The sequence below is a fragment of the Eleutherodactylus coqui genome, chromosome 13, assembly GCF_035609145.1.
Source record: "Eleutherodactylus coqui strain aEleCoq1 chromosome 13, aEleCoq1.hap1, whole genome shotgun sequence".
Classification (NCBI taxonomy): domain Eukaryota; kingdom Metazoa; phylum Chordata; class Amphibia; order Anura; family Eleutherodactylidae; genus Eleutherodactylus; species Eleutherodactylus coqui.
Window position 1 is genome coordinate 69,358,439 of NC_089849.1, and position 12,480 is coordinate 69,370,918.

Consider the following 12,480-nt stretch of genomic DNA (forward strand, 5'->3'; position numbering starts at 1 on the left):
ATTCTATTGTTTACTTTTATTTCTGAGTTCTTAAATAAAAAACTCTGCTGCATCGTATCCTAATTCTTGCATCGCTATACCTCACTTCGCGACACAGCAGATGTCTATATATGTTCTAACTGCATGGGGCATAGTCACTTAAAACATATAAAGGTGTATATATGTCGCGGAGGGGAAAGTCTATGGATCTATGGTAGTTATTGACTGTAAATTATTAACATAATGAATATTCTGACTTTTCCGCACTATACAGATCACTGCAGTTTCTGAAGGGTCCAGACTAGAGATGAGCGAGCATACTCGCTAAGGACAATTACTTGAGCGAGCATTGTCCTTAGCGAGTATCTCCCCGCTCGGAATAAAAGGTTCCGCTGCCAGCGCGGGTGAGAGGTGAGTTGCGGCGGAGATCTCCCCTTCGTTGCTCCCTGCTCTCCCCCGCAGTTCCCCGCCCGCCGGCGGCGGCCGAATCTTTTCTTCCGAGCGGGCAGGTACTCGCTAAGGGCAATGCTCAATCGAGTAATCTCTAGTCCAGACATCACGCAGCTGAACTACAGAAGCTTCTACAGAAAAATCTTTTTGAAAATACTAATGCTGGTGTTACACAGGCCCTTTCAAAAGTGTCACATTTTCATCAGTTTTGATGCATTTGCATCTCTGATGGCAAAAAACCACCATCTCCATATCTTAGCTGTAGGTCAATAGCAAAGTAATAAAATATGAAAAACCATACAAAGATTGCAGGTTTTTGTGACATTTTCTCTCTTTTGTTGCATGATTGGAGGCTATGACTTGGATTATTAGCATAAATTTCCCATAACTGCTTGTGCTGATTATTGCGATTACTAAAAAGCAGTAATGTTAAAACTGTGGTTTCGTGTGTCTGACTTGCTTCTGCTAAAGTCTGCTAGAAATCGGGAAATAGAGAGTTTCATTGTATGCTTGCTCCTGCTAAAGTGTGCTAGGAATAGGGAAGCAGAGTGTTCCACTGTATGTTTGCTTTTGCTAGGAATAGGGAAACGGAGAGTTTCGTTGTACATTCCAATATGAGGAAGTGGAAATGTAAGATATAAAAAGATATATGTGTGTAAGCAAACTTAAGATGAAAAATATTGTCATAGGTATATAGAAGATAAAGAATGTATAGTATGTAAAAGGATATATGGGTTTCACAGTTGCAGGACGAACACCTTGATGAAGAATAGATATGTCACAGTAGGGTTCAGTTAAAGGGGTTGTCCCGCGCCGAAACGGGTTTGTTTTTTTTTTAAACCCCCCCCCCCCCCCCCCGTTCGGCGCGAGACAACCCCGATGCAGGGGTTAAAAAAACAACCCGCACAGCGCTTACCTGAATCCCGGCGGTCCGGCGTCTTCATACTCACCTGCTGAAGATGGCCGCCGGGATCCTCTGTCTCCATGGACCGCAGGGCTTCTGTGCGGTCCATTGCCGATTCCAGCCTCCTGATTGGCTGGAATCGGCACGTGACGGGGCGGAGCTACACGGAGCCGGCATCCTGCACGAAAGGCTCCATAGAAGAAAGCAGAAGACCCGGACTGCGCAAGCGCGGCTAATTTGGCCATCGGAGGGCGAAAATTAGTCGGCACCATGGAGACGAGGACGCCAGCAACGGAGCAGGTAAGTAAAAAACTTTTTATAACTTCTGTATGGCTCATAATTAATGCACAATGTACATTACAAAGTGCATTATTATGGCCATGCAGAAGTGTATAGACCCACTTGCTGCCTCGGGACAACCCCTTTAAGTCTCTAAAACATAGCTTTTATTGAAAAACTAAATAAAAAGGAGTTTGTAGCACAAAGTCCTAAACTCTAGACACAAATACACAAATAAATAAAAAAACTGCACCTCTATGTCAAATGAGGGGAAAGCAGTATATAGGAACGTTGCCTAGGAACCGATATTTTCTCCCAACGTAATTAAAGTTTCTATTTTTGTTCTCCGTGGTATATATCCTAGAGCTAGTTGGATAGGCTCGTTAAGAATGGTGTTCCAGCTTGTATAGACAGCTATAGATATTCAATAGATGGGGGACTTGTATCCGCTTTTTAGAGCACGTGCATTATTCCTCCCAAATAGAGAAAGATGCATAGACTGTCAAAAAATGCCGTAGGTGAGAGAATATTCACGCTACTTTGGCTAGTTTCAGAGAAATCAGATATAAAGCTGATATCAAAATGCTGTAGCTTGCCAACGTTTTTTGCGAGTTGTAGCCACCAAAAGTTATAATGCAGTACACCAAACTGCCAGCTCAATTATTTTGTAGGTTCAAAAATCAGTGGTTCAACGCGTTTCCGCTACCTGTTACGTAGCCTCATCAGGAACCATAAGAGAGTTTTTACAAACAAATCAGCTTCCAGCTAAACGGTTAATCCCCAGATTGGGATATTATAACCTTTTAGGAGGAGGGAGGTAGACAATCCTATCACTAGGTAGATCAAGGTAAATGAACCCAGTTTCCCCCCAAGAAAAATAGCTTCCAGCTAAACGGTTAGTCCCCAGATTGGGAAATCATAACCTTTAGAGAGAGGGAGGTAGACAATTCTATCACTAGGTAGATCAAGATAAATACACCCAGTTTCCCCCCAAAGATAGCAGGAACAAAAACAAAAAAAGGCAGCAGCACCAGCCTCTGTGGTAGACTGTCTACCACAGCTGGAAGCTGATTTGTTTGTAAAAACTCTCTTATGGTTCCTGATGAGGCTACGTAACAGGTAGCGGAAACGCGTTGAACCACTGATTTTTGAACCTACAAAATAATCGAGCTGGCAGTTTGGTGTACTGCATTATAACTTTTGGTGGCTACAACTCGCAAAAAACGTTGGCAAGCTACAGCATTTTGATATCAGCTTTATATCTGATTTCTCTGAAACCAGCCAAAGTAGCGTGAATATTCTCTCACCTACGGCATTTTTTGACAGTCTATGTATCTTTCTCTATTTGGGAGGAATAACGCACGTGCTCTAAAAAGCGGATACAAGTCCCCCATCTATTGAATATCTATAGCTGTCTATACAAGCTGGAACACTATTCTTAACGAGCCTATCCAACTAGCTCTAGGATATATACCACGGAGAACAAAAATAGAAACTTTAATTCCGTTGGGAAAAAATATCAGTTCCTAGGCAACGTATATACTGCTTTCCCCTCATTTGACATAGGGGTGCAGTTTTTTATTTATTTGTGTATTTGTGTCTAGAGTTTAGGACTTTGTGCTACAAACTCCTTTTTATTTAGTTTTTCAATAAAAGCTATGTTTTAGAGACTTAACTGAACCCTACTGTGACATGTAAAAGGATATATGAGGGAGACTGTCCACTACAGGTCCACTGTCCACTTCATATGAAAGTGTATGTCCATTGTCACTGAAGTATAGATATTGCGTATATCCACTACAAACCCCCCTCTATAAACCTACTGTTCGTTCATATGTCTTGATGTTATGCAGTCTAATCTTTGTTGTATGTCCTTCATACAAGTGTAAAAAAGTTATACCCCACTCACATCTTGTGGAGGCTTTTTAAGAATACAAGGGTTAAAGAATGCAGAAAATGTTGCATTGCCAGAGGCATCTGGCATATGTTTTATTAACTGCAGGGAATAGTTAACCCCTTAGTGACGAAACCTGGTTGCGCCTTAGTGACGTAGCCAAATTTTGAAAATCTGACATGTGTCACTTAACATAGCATAACTCCGTAAAGGCTTTACATATCAAAGTGATTCTGACACTGTTTTTTCGCCACATGTTGTACTTCATATCGGTGGAAAAAATAGACTGATAGTATTTATGAATATTTATTAAAAGTGCCAATATTGGGAAAATGTTGAAAAAATTGAAATTTTTTCACATTTTCAATTGTAATTACGCAAATATGTGCAGACATACTGTACAAATGTTTGCTACGGTATATATTTCCATAAGTTTACTTTATTCTGGATGCACATTTGAAAAACTTTTGTGTTTTTTTAACCATTTAGGAGACATACAAATTTGACATTACTTTTCAGCATTTTGAGAAACACTTTGTTTTCCTGCACCAAGCCAAGATTGCAAAGGCTCATAGGTGTCAGAATGATAGATACCTCCACAAATGACCCCATTTTAAAAACTACACCCCTTAATGTATTCACTGAGGGGGGTCAGGAGTATTTTGACTGCACATTATATTTTCAGGAGTTAATGCAATTTAGAAGAGAAAAAATAAAAAATTTACATTTTTGCAAATATGTCATTTTAAAGAAATATTTTTTTTCTATAGTGCACATCAGAATAAGGAGTGACACCCCAAAATGGATACCCCTGTTTGTCCCATGTTCAGAAACATACCCATTGTGGCCCTAATCTTATGTCTCGATGCACAACGGGGCCCTAAATGAAAGGAGTAGTCTGTGGCTTTCAGAGCAGAAATTTTCCTTGAAGGCCTTTTCGGCCCCATAGCACACTTGTAGAGCTCTTGAGCGGCCAAAATCATTGAGGACCCCCACAAATGACCCCATTTTAAAGACTAGACACCTTAACGAATTCATATAGGGGTGTACTGACCATTTTGACCCCACAGTTTTTGAATGAATTCAAGCAAAGCAGAAAGAAAAAATTGGGATTTTCATTTTTTTTGGCAATTCTGTCATTTTAAAAGCAGCTTTTTTTCTTCAGCACACTTATAAATGTAGACTTGCACCCCAAAATAGATACCCCTGTTTCTCTCATGTTCATAAACATACTCATTGTGGCCCTAATCTTATGTCTCGATGCACAACGGGGCCCTAAATGAAAGGAGTAGTCGTGGCTTTCAGAACAGAAATTTTGCTTGAAGGCTTTTTAGGCTCCATAGCACACTTGTAGAGCTCTTGAGCCGCCAAAACCATTGAGGACCCCCACAAATGACCCCATTGTGAAAACTAGACCCCTTAACAAATTTATCTAGGTGTGGACTGCATATTTTGAGCCCACGTTTTTTGAATGAATTCAAGCAAAGCAGAAGGAAAAAAATCAGTTATAATTTCTTTGGCAATTGTGTCCTTGTAATAAAAAGTTTTCTTGTGCAGCGAACGTATGAATGACGACTTGCACCCCAAAATGGATACCCCTGCTTGTCCCGCGTTCAGAAACAAAGCCATTGTAGCCCCAATCTGCTAACTGGAGACATGGTAAAGCTTGTAATGGAGAGAACACCCATTGGATTTCAGGGCACAACTGAATAAATTCCAGGCCTCATTGCTCACTTGTAGAATCATTAAACTGCCAAAAGCAAAGAGAACCACCACAAATGACCCCTTAACGAATTCATCTAGGGGTGTACTGTGTATTTTGACTCCACAATTTTTGAATAAATTTGAGTAAAGGAGGAGAAAACAAATCACAATTTTCATTTTTTTGCCAAGCATGTCATTTTAATAAAAAGTTTTTTTATGCAGCGAATGTATGAATGAAGACTTGCACCCCAAAGTGGATACCCCCGTTTGTTCCGTGTTCAAAAACATAGCCTAAGTGGCCCTAGTCTTATGTCTGGATGCACAACGGGGCCCAAAATAAAAGGAGTAGTCGGTGGTTTTCAGAACAGAAATTTTGCTTGAAGGCTTTTTAGGCCCCATAGCACACTGGTAGAGCCCTTGAGCGACCAAAACCATAGAAAACCCCCACAAATGACCCAATTTTAAAAACTAGACCCCTTAACGAATTCATCTGGAGGTGTACTGAGTTTTCTGACCACATTTTTTTGCAAAAATTATTATAAAGCAAGAGAAAAATTAATACAATTTCATTTTTTTAATAAATTTGTTATTTTCATGACAGTTTTCTTTGTTTTAAGCAGGGAAAACTGGGGAGACGTACCCCAAATTTTATAGCGCTAGTTGTTCTGTGTTCAGCAATACTCCCATTATAGCCCCAGCTGCATAGAGGACACATTGCTAGGCCTATAGTGGAGGGACCACCTATTGGATTTCGGGGCGCAACTAAATAAAAATGACTCCCTAAAAAGAATACTCCCCCCACCCCCCTCCTTTTGGTGTTTCTGGACAATAAGTTATAAGGCGGCATAAGTGATAAAGAAATTTAAAAAATAAAACTAATAATTTAAAACGGTATGATAAGTTTAGAAGTTGGGGTAATTACAAAGGCCAGGGTGGGATGGGCACATGGGGCAATAAAATCGTGTATCCCTCCTCCTCCCTTGCTTGGAGCAGATGCAACACTTTTTTTGAGCGTATTTTTTACCCGGAGCCTCAGGGATGGGGGGCATAAAATGGCGCTCTGTGAGCCTTCGCACCTCCTCAGATTGCAATGCATCTTGAGGTGCGGTGGTCTCAAATAAAAGATTCTCTACAAGCTCCTCCTGTAACTGGAGGAAGCTCAGCGTGCCCCCAGATGACTTATAAATAAGGTGTGCGTTATAGGTAGCGATCTGTATTAGGTAGATCGCCACCTTCTTATACCACTCTCGTGTTTTTCTTTTTACCAGTTATGGTTGTAGAGCCTGGTCGGACAAATCGACCCCCCCATAAATTTGTTATAGTCCGTCACACAGACCGGTTTTATTTTCTGCGTTGCAGCCCCCCTCTCCCTTACTGCAACGCAGGCGTCTGTGTGAATGGTGGACAACATATAAACATCTTTTTTGCCACACCACTTTATGGCTAGTAAGTGGTCGTTTGCCAGCGCGTAAGACGCTCCTCTATCTACACGCCTGGAAACCAGGGGTTGTGGGAACCCTACCCTATTTTTGCGCACCGTTCCGCAGGTACTTGTGTCTGCGTCATGTAATGCCTTATAAAGGGGGATGCTAGTATAGTAATTGTCCGTATAAATGTGGTACCCTTTATTTAAAAATTGGCCCACACGCTCCCACACGATTTTCCCACTCACGCCGATGTTTTCAGGACAGTTGGGGGAATTTAGATATCGGTCTCTGCCCTCATAAATAAAAAAAATCAGATGTATATCCGGTCGCACTTTCACAAATTTTATAAAGTTTGACGCCATATCTAGTGCGTTTCGATGGAATGAATTGGCGAAAGGATAGACGGCCTTTAAAACTCATAAGAGACTCGTCCACCGCCAAATTTTTCTCTGGGGTATAAATATTTTTAAAAGATTCTTTTAATAAAATAATAAGGGGCCTCAACTTGGACAAGTGATCGTACGACGGGTCATTTCTTCGGGGAATTTGCGTGTTATCGGTGAGGTGGAAAAATCTCATGGTGTTTTCAAACTTGCGGGCGGGGCATTACAGACGCAAAAACAGGTGTCGCATGAACGGCGCTGGCGGACCAATAGGACAGTATAGAGGATTTTTTAACGAGTCCCATTAAAAGGACAATTCCCAGGAATTTTTTTAGTCCTGGGATGTTAATGGGGGTCCATGTCCTGGAATATACCGACTTGGGGTGCGCGGTAGTATACTGTCCAGCATAGGTGTTTGTCTGCCGGACAATAAGCTCTAGGACGGCATCAGTTAAACATAAATTTTAAAAAATGAAATGGGGTGAAATTGGCGACATCCGCATTGATGCCAGGCGGTAAATGCGGGGATGCGGGGCAAAAATATATCTGCGTTACTCCACGCAGTGGCAGGCGCCGCAATACTTGGCCCTGCTGCGTCAACAACTTCCTCAGCCTCCATAGCGCTAGAGGCTGAGTCGTCGCTATTAGAAAAAACCTCCTCTTCTGACTTACTGGTAGCATCGCTACCGGAACTTGAAGCGAAGAGCAGCTCGTACGCCTGCTCAGCGCTGTAGCGCCTATGATCCATTTTAGAATTTTTTTTAAATGGATGTAGAAAAAATGAAAAAAAATTAATGTAACCCCCGAAAAAAAACGGACGTGGGTATACTGGGGTGATTAGGGTATGAGGGGCGGCGAAGACAGGGTGATGAGGTAGATAAAATAAAAAGACTAATTCCCCCCTCCCCCCCAAAATAAAAAAAAAATGGACGTGGGTATAGCGGGGTAATAAGGGTACGAGGGGTGGTGATTATGGGATGACGGCAGGGTTTTTTTCCGTTTTTTTCACTCTCTATATCGGACACGATTTCTCGCTGCTATCTCTCTCCTGTCACAAATCTCTCTCACACAGGAGTGACAGGAGAGAGATACTCTGGACTAACTGTGTCCGATATTTACTAAACAAATGACATGGATGGCTGTGATAGGTGTATCACAGCCACCCATGTCAGCAGGGACCAATCACTTTGGTCCCTGCAAGTTACTATGCCAAAGGCAACTTTGGAATTATACTCTACTGCGCATACGCCGCCATTTTGGCGGCACATGCGCAGTTTTGCTGTTATTTTCGGCACTTTTGGGGGCTTTGGGGACTTTTGAGGATTATTTTCATCTCCCCTCACACTAGACAGCAAGAGTAACAAATAGAGAAGTCCTGAATCATATAGGACCCGCAATATCACTGGAAGGCAAGGTGACCGGGCTCAGGCTCATGGATTTTGGCCATGTAACGTGAACAGAGTCTATAATGTTTGGACAGATCAGTGGCAAAAGAAGACCCGGCCATCAAAGAACACGATGGCTGATACTGTCCAGAGCTGATACTGGCATGGATATCGCACAACTGAAAGAAGCGGTGCAAAACTGAAAAACATAGAGGGAGGGAGCCTTTAGGGTCGCTAGGGGCTGTGAACAACTAAACGGCTAACAACAACACACTGCAATAATTTGGATTGGTGTGAACATGCTATATTTCTGACCATTTGCCATATAAAAGGCATCATAGTAAGCTGCAATAATTACTAATTACACCTGACTTGGTTCATATAAACTCAGCATCCACCCCTCTCACCTCAGCAGCACCCAAAGAAGTGGCAAGGCAAAACATACTTGGGTGTTTGAGGTGGAGACTGCTACTTTTTGCTGGTTATTGCGTCTCACTCTGGTTAATGCTTTATCTATTTCATACTGATGTACCTATTTGAAGCTCTTTGTGGTTGATATTACTGCAGTATTAATATAAACAAGGGGAGCAAACTTAAAGGGGTTGTCTCGCGAAAGCAAGTCAGGGTTAAGCACTTCTGTATGGCCATATTAATGCACTTTGTAATATACATCGTGCATTAAATATGAGCCATACAGAAGTTATTCACTTACCTGCTCCGTTGCTGGCGTCCCCGTTGCCATGGCTCCATCTAACTTCGGTGTCTTCTTGCTTTTTTAGACGCGCTTGCGCAGATCTATCTTCTCCATTCGGCTCGTCTCGGCATCACCGGCATTTTGGCTCCGCCCCCTTGTACGCGTCATCGCGAAGCTCCGCCCCCGCCTCTGAGAGGCTGGAATCGGCACACGAGAACAGGAGAAGACCTGGACTGCGCAAGCGCGGCTAATTTGGCCATCGGAGGGCGAAAATTAGTCGGCACCATGGAGACGAGGACGCCAGCAACGGAGCAGGTAAGTATAAAACTTTTTATAACTTCTGTATGGCTCATAATTAATGCACAATGTATATTACAAAGTGCATTAATATGGCCATACAGAAGTGTATAGACCCACTTGCTGCCGCGGGACAACCCCTTTAACTCTACTGGACGTAATATATCAAGATTGTGAACCCCAAATCCTTCTCTTTTACTGAGCATGTTCAAAGAATCATAGATATTTCAACCCGCAAAGACATTCTAGAACAGTGGTGGCGAACCTATGGCACGCGTGCCAGAGGCGGCACGCAGAGCCCCCCCAACTGGCACGCGCCGCCATCGGCCGATCACCACTTATGAATGCTGGCAGGGGCCGCGGCTCCCCTGCCAGCATTCACTTAGGTGCACTGCTAGCAGCACCGATCCCAGCGCACACTGTGACGTCAGTGTGCAGCCGGGATCCTCCTCCCCCGACGTCTTCTCGGTATTGGTGTATTATGTCACCACCAGAAGTAAGGGGTGGCGACATAATACACTTTTCACCCAACTGATTCATGCCCCCAGCTTCTGATTGGCTAGGGGAGGAGAACTGCGACGTGGCTGAGAGCGGCGGGCCTGAGGCTGAGAGCGCCGGCCTGCATGGCTGAGAGCAACGGCAAAGGTACCTCAGAGCCTGCCCAGTGGTGAGGCTGAGAGCGCCGGGACAGAGGACAGTGCTGACCCTGAGAGCTGTGGCAGCAGAAGGTGAGTGAGTAGGGGAGGGCGGCCACTATGGGATGTCACTGTTACTACTGGGGGCCGCTATGGGATGCCACTATTACTACTGGGGGCTGCTATGGGATGTCACTACTACTACTGGGGGCCGCTATGGGATGTCACTACTACTACTGGGGGCCGCTATGGGATGTCACTACTACTACTGCTGGGGGCCGCTATGGGATGTCACTATTACTACTGGGGGCCGCTATGGGATGTCACTATTACTACTGGGGCCACTGTGGGATGTCACTATTATACTAGGGGCCACTGTGGGATGTCACTATTTCTACTGGGGCCACTGCGGGATGTCACTATTATACTAGGGCTACCGTGGGATGTCACTATTATACTAGGGACTGCTGTGGGATGTCACTATTACTACTGGGGGCCGCTATGGGATGTCACTATTACTACTGGGGCCACTGCGGGATGTCACTATTATACTGGGGCCACTGTGGGATGTCACTATTACTACTGGGGCCACTGCGGGATGTCACTATATTACTAGGGCTGCTGTGGGATGTCACTATTATACTAGGGGCTGCTGTGGGATGTCTCTATTACTACTGGGGTCCACTATGGGATGTCACTATTACTACTGGGTCCACTATGGGATGTCGCTATTACTACTGGGGGCCGCTATGGAATGTCGCTATTACCACTGGGGGCCGCTATGGCATGTCGCTATTACCACTGGAGGTTGCTATGGGATGTCACTATTACTACTGGGGGTCGCTATGGGACGTCACTATTATTGCAGGGGCCGCTGTGGGATGTCACTATTACTACTGGAGGCCGCTGTGGGATGTCACTACTACTACTGGGGGCCACTATGGGATGTCACAATTACAGCGGGGGCCGCTGTGGGATGTCACTATTACTGCGGGAGCCACTGTGGGATGGCGCTATCACACTGGGGGCTGATGTGGGATGTCGCTATTACACTGGAGGCCGCTGTTGGATGTCGCTATTGCATTGGGGACCCCTGTGGGATGTTGCTATTGTCGTGGAGGTGCTTTTGTCTCCACAGACTTGATTATTTAGGAATGATCACACCCTTCCAGATTGAATGATCAAAGGTATGGGGCAGTGCGCACTGTCATGAAGTAATCAGTCTGACACACATTCAGAATAAGAAACTTCCTGTTTATTTTTGGGCGCTTAGCCTCTTTTAAAGTTTAACAGTATCCACCCTTTTGGGGCAGGCAAAGATTACATAGATACAACGTATTGTTTGATTATTGGATAAGCGTCTTCCTTCATCCGGTCATCTGGTATTGCCCGTCACGTGGTAGCCGATTGGATAGAGCGGATACTATTTCGTACCCCACATGTATTTAACCGAAATGATTGGATGTGACATCATGAGTTAGTAATAGCATAGACCTCCCATGTTATTCAGTCTGTTTCCAGTAAAATTGCTGGGGGAATTATTGCGGTATCTAAAAGCGGTACTTTGTCTCAAATGCGGTTAACTGTCTAATCTTTACTTCTTCTAAAGGCACAAACAGCTGGAAAAACAGATATATCTATAGATTGGTTTCATGTTAAATTTCACCATGTCAGCAGAGTTATAGAACAGATATTTTCATATAAGCGGAAGTACCGATTGCATAACTGTAAGAACATCACATTTGTAGCAAGACAGAAAGCAAATATGTTATACAGAATGCTAGTTGACAAATGTCCACTGCCTAGGCCCACCAACCCAATACAGATATATATTGGGTTTCCACTACAGACCCCCCTTGAAACTATCTGTTTCACTAAACTTGCCCTGCTTCGTCCCACCCCCACCGCTGACTCTAGACTTGCATTGTGTTGTACACTAGAGCTATTTCTGTCATGGGGGTATAGGATGGTTCGACATCATCGTATTCTGGATCTGTGATGACGACGTTTGCATTGACAGTGGGCCTATTGTTGGACATCATAGTGAAACAGGTGGACCAGGTAGTCATCAGGGTCGGAATACACTGTATGCAACAACAAACAGAAATTAGAACAATTATAATGACAACAAAAACAGTTAGTATCTTTTTCATCAGAGTGAGCCCAAACCAGGACCCTGTCAACCAATCAAACCACCCTTGATCCGTTCCTTGTTTGATACTGGTGGCTAGATCTCTCAGGCGGTTGATTTGTTGGTGGATCGATGCAGAGTTGTCAGAGAGATTGAAACAACACATCCCTTCAAACTCTTCGCACCCGTGGTTCATGGTCATAAGGAGGTAATCAATGGTGGCCCTGTTCTGTAGGGTGGCTCTCCGTATGTTTTGTACATCTAAGAGTAGTAGGTCCAGTGCCTGGGACGTGGCATTTAGACCTTTTACCATGTCAC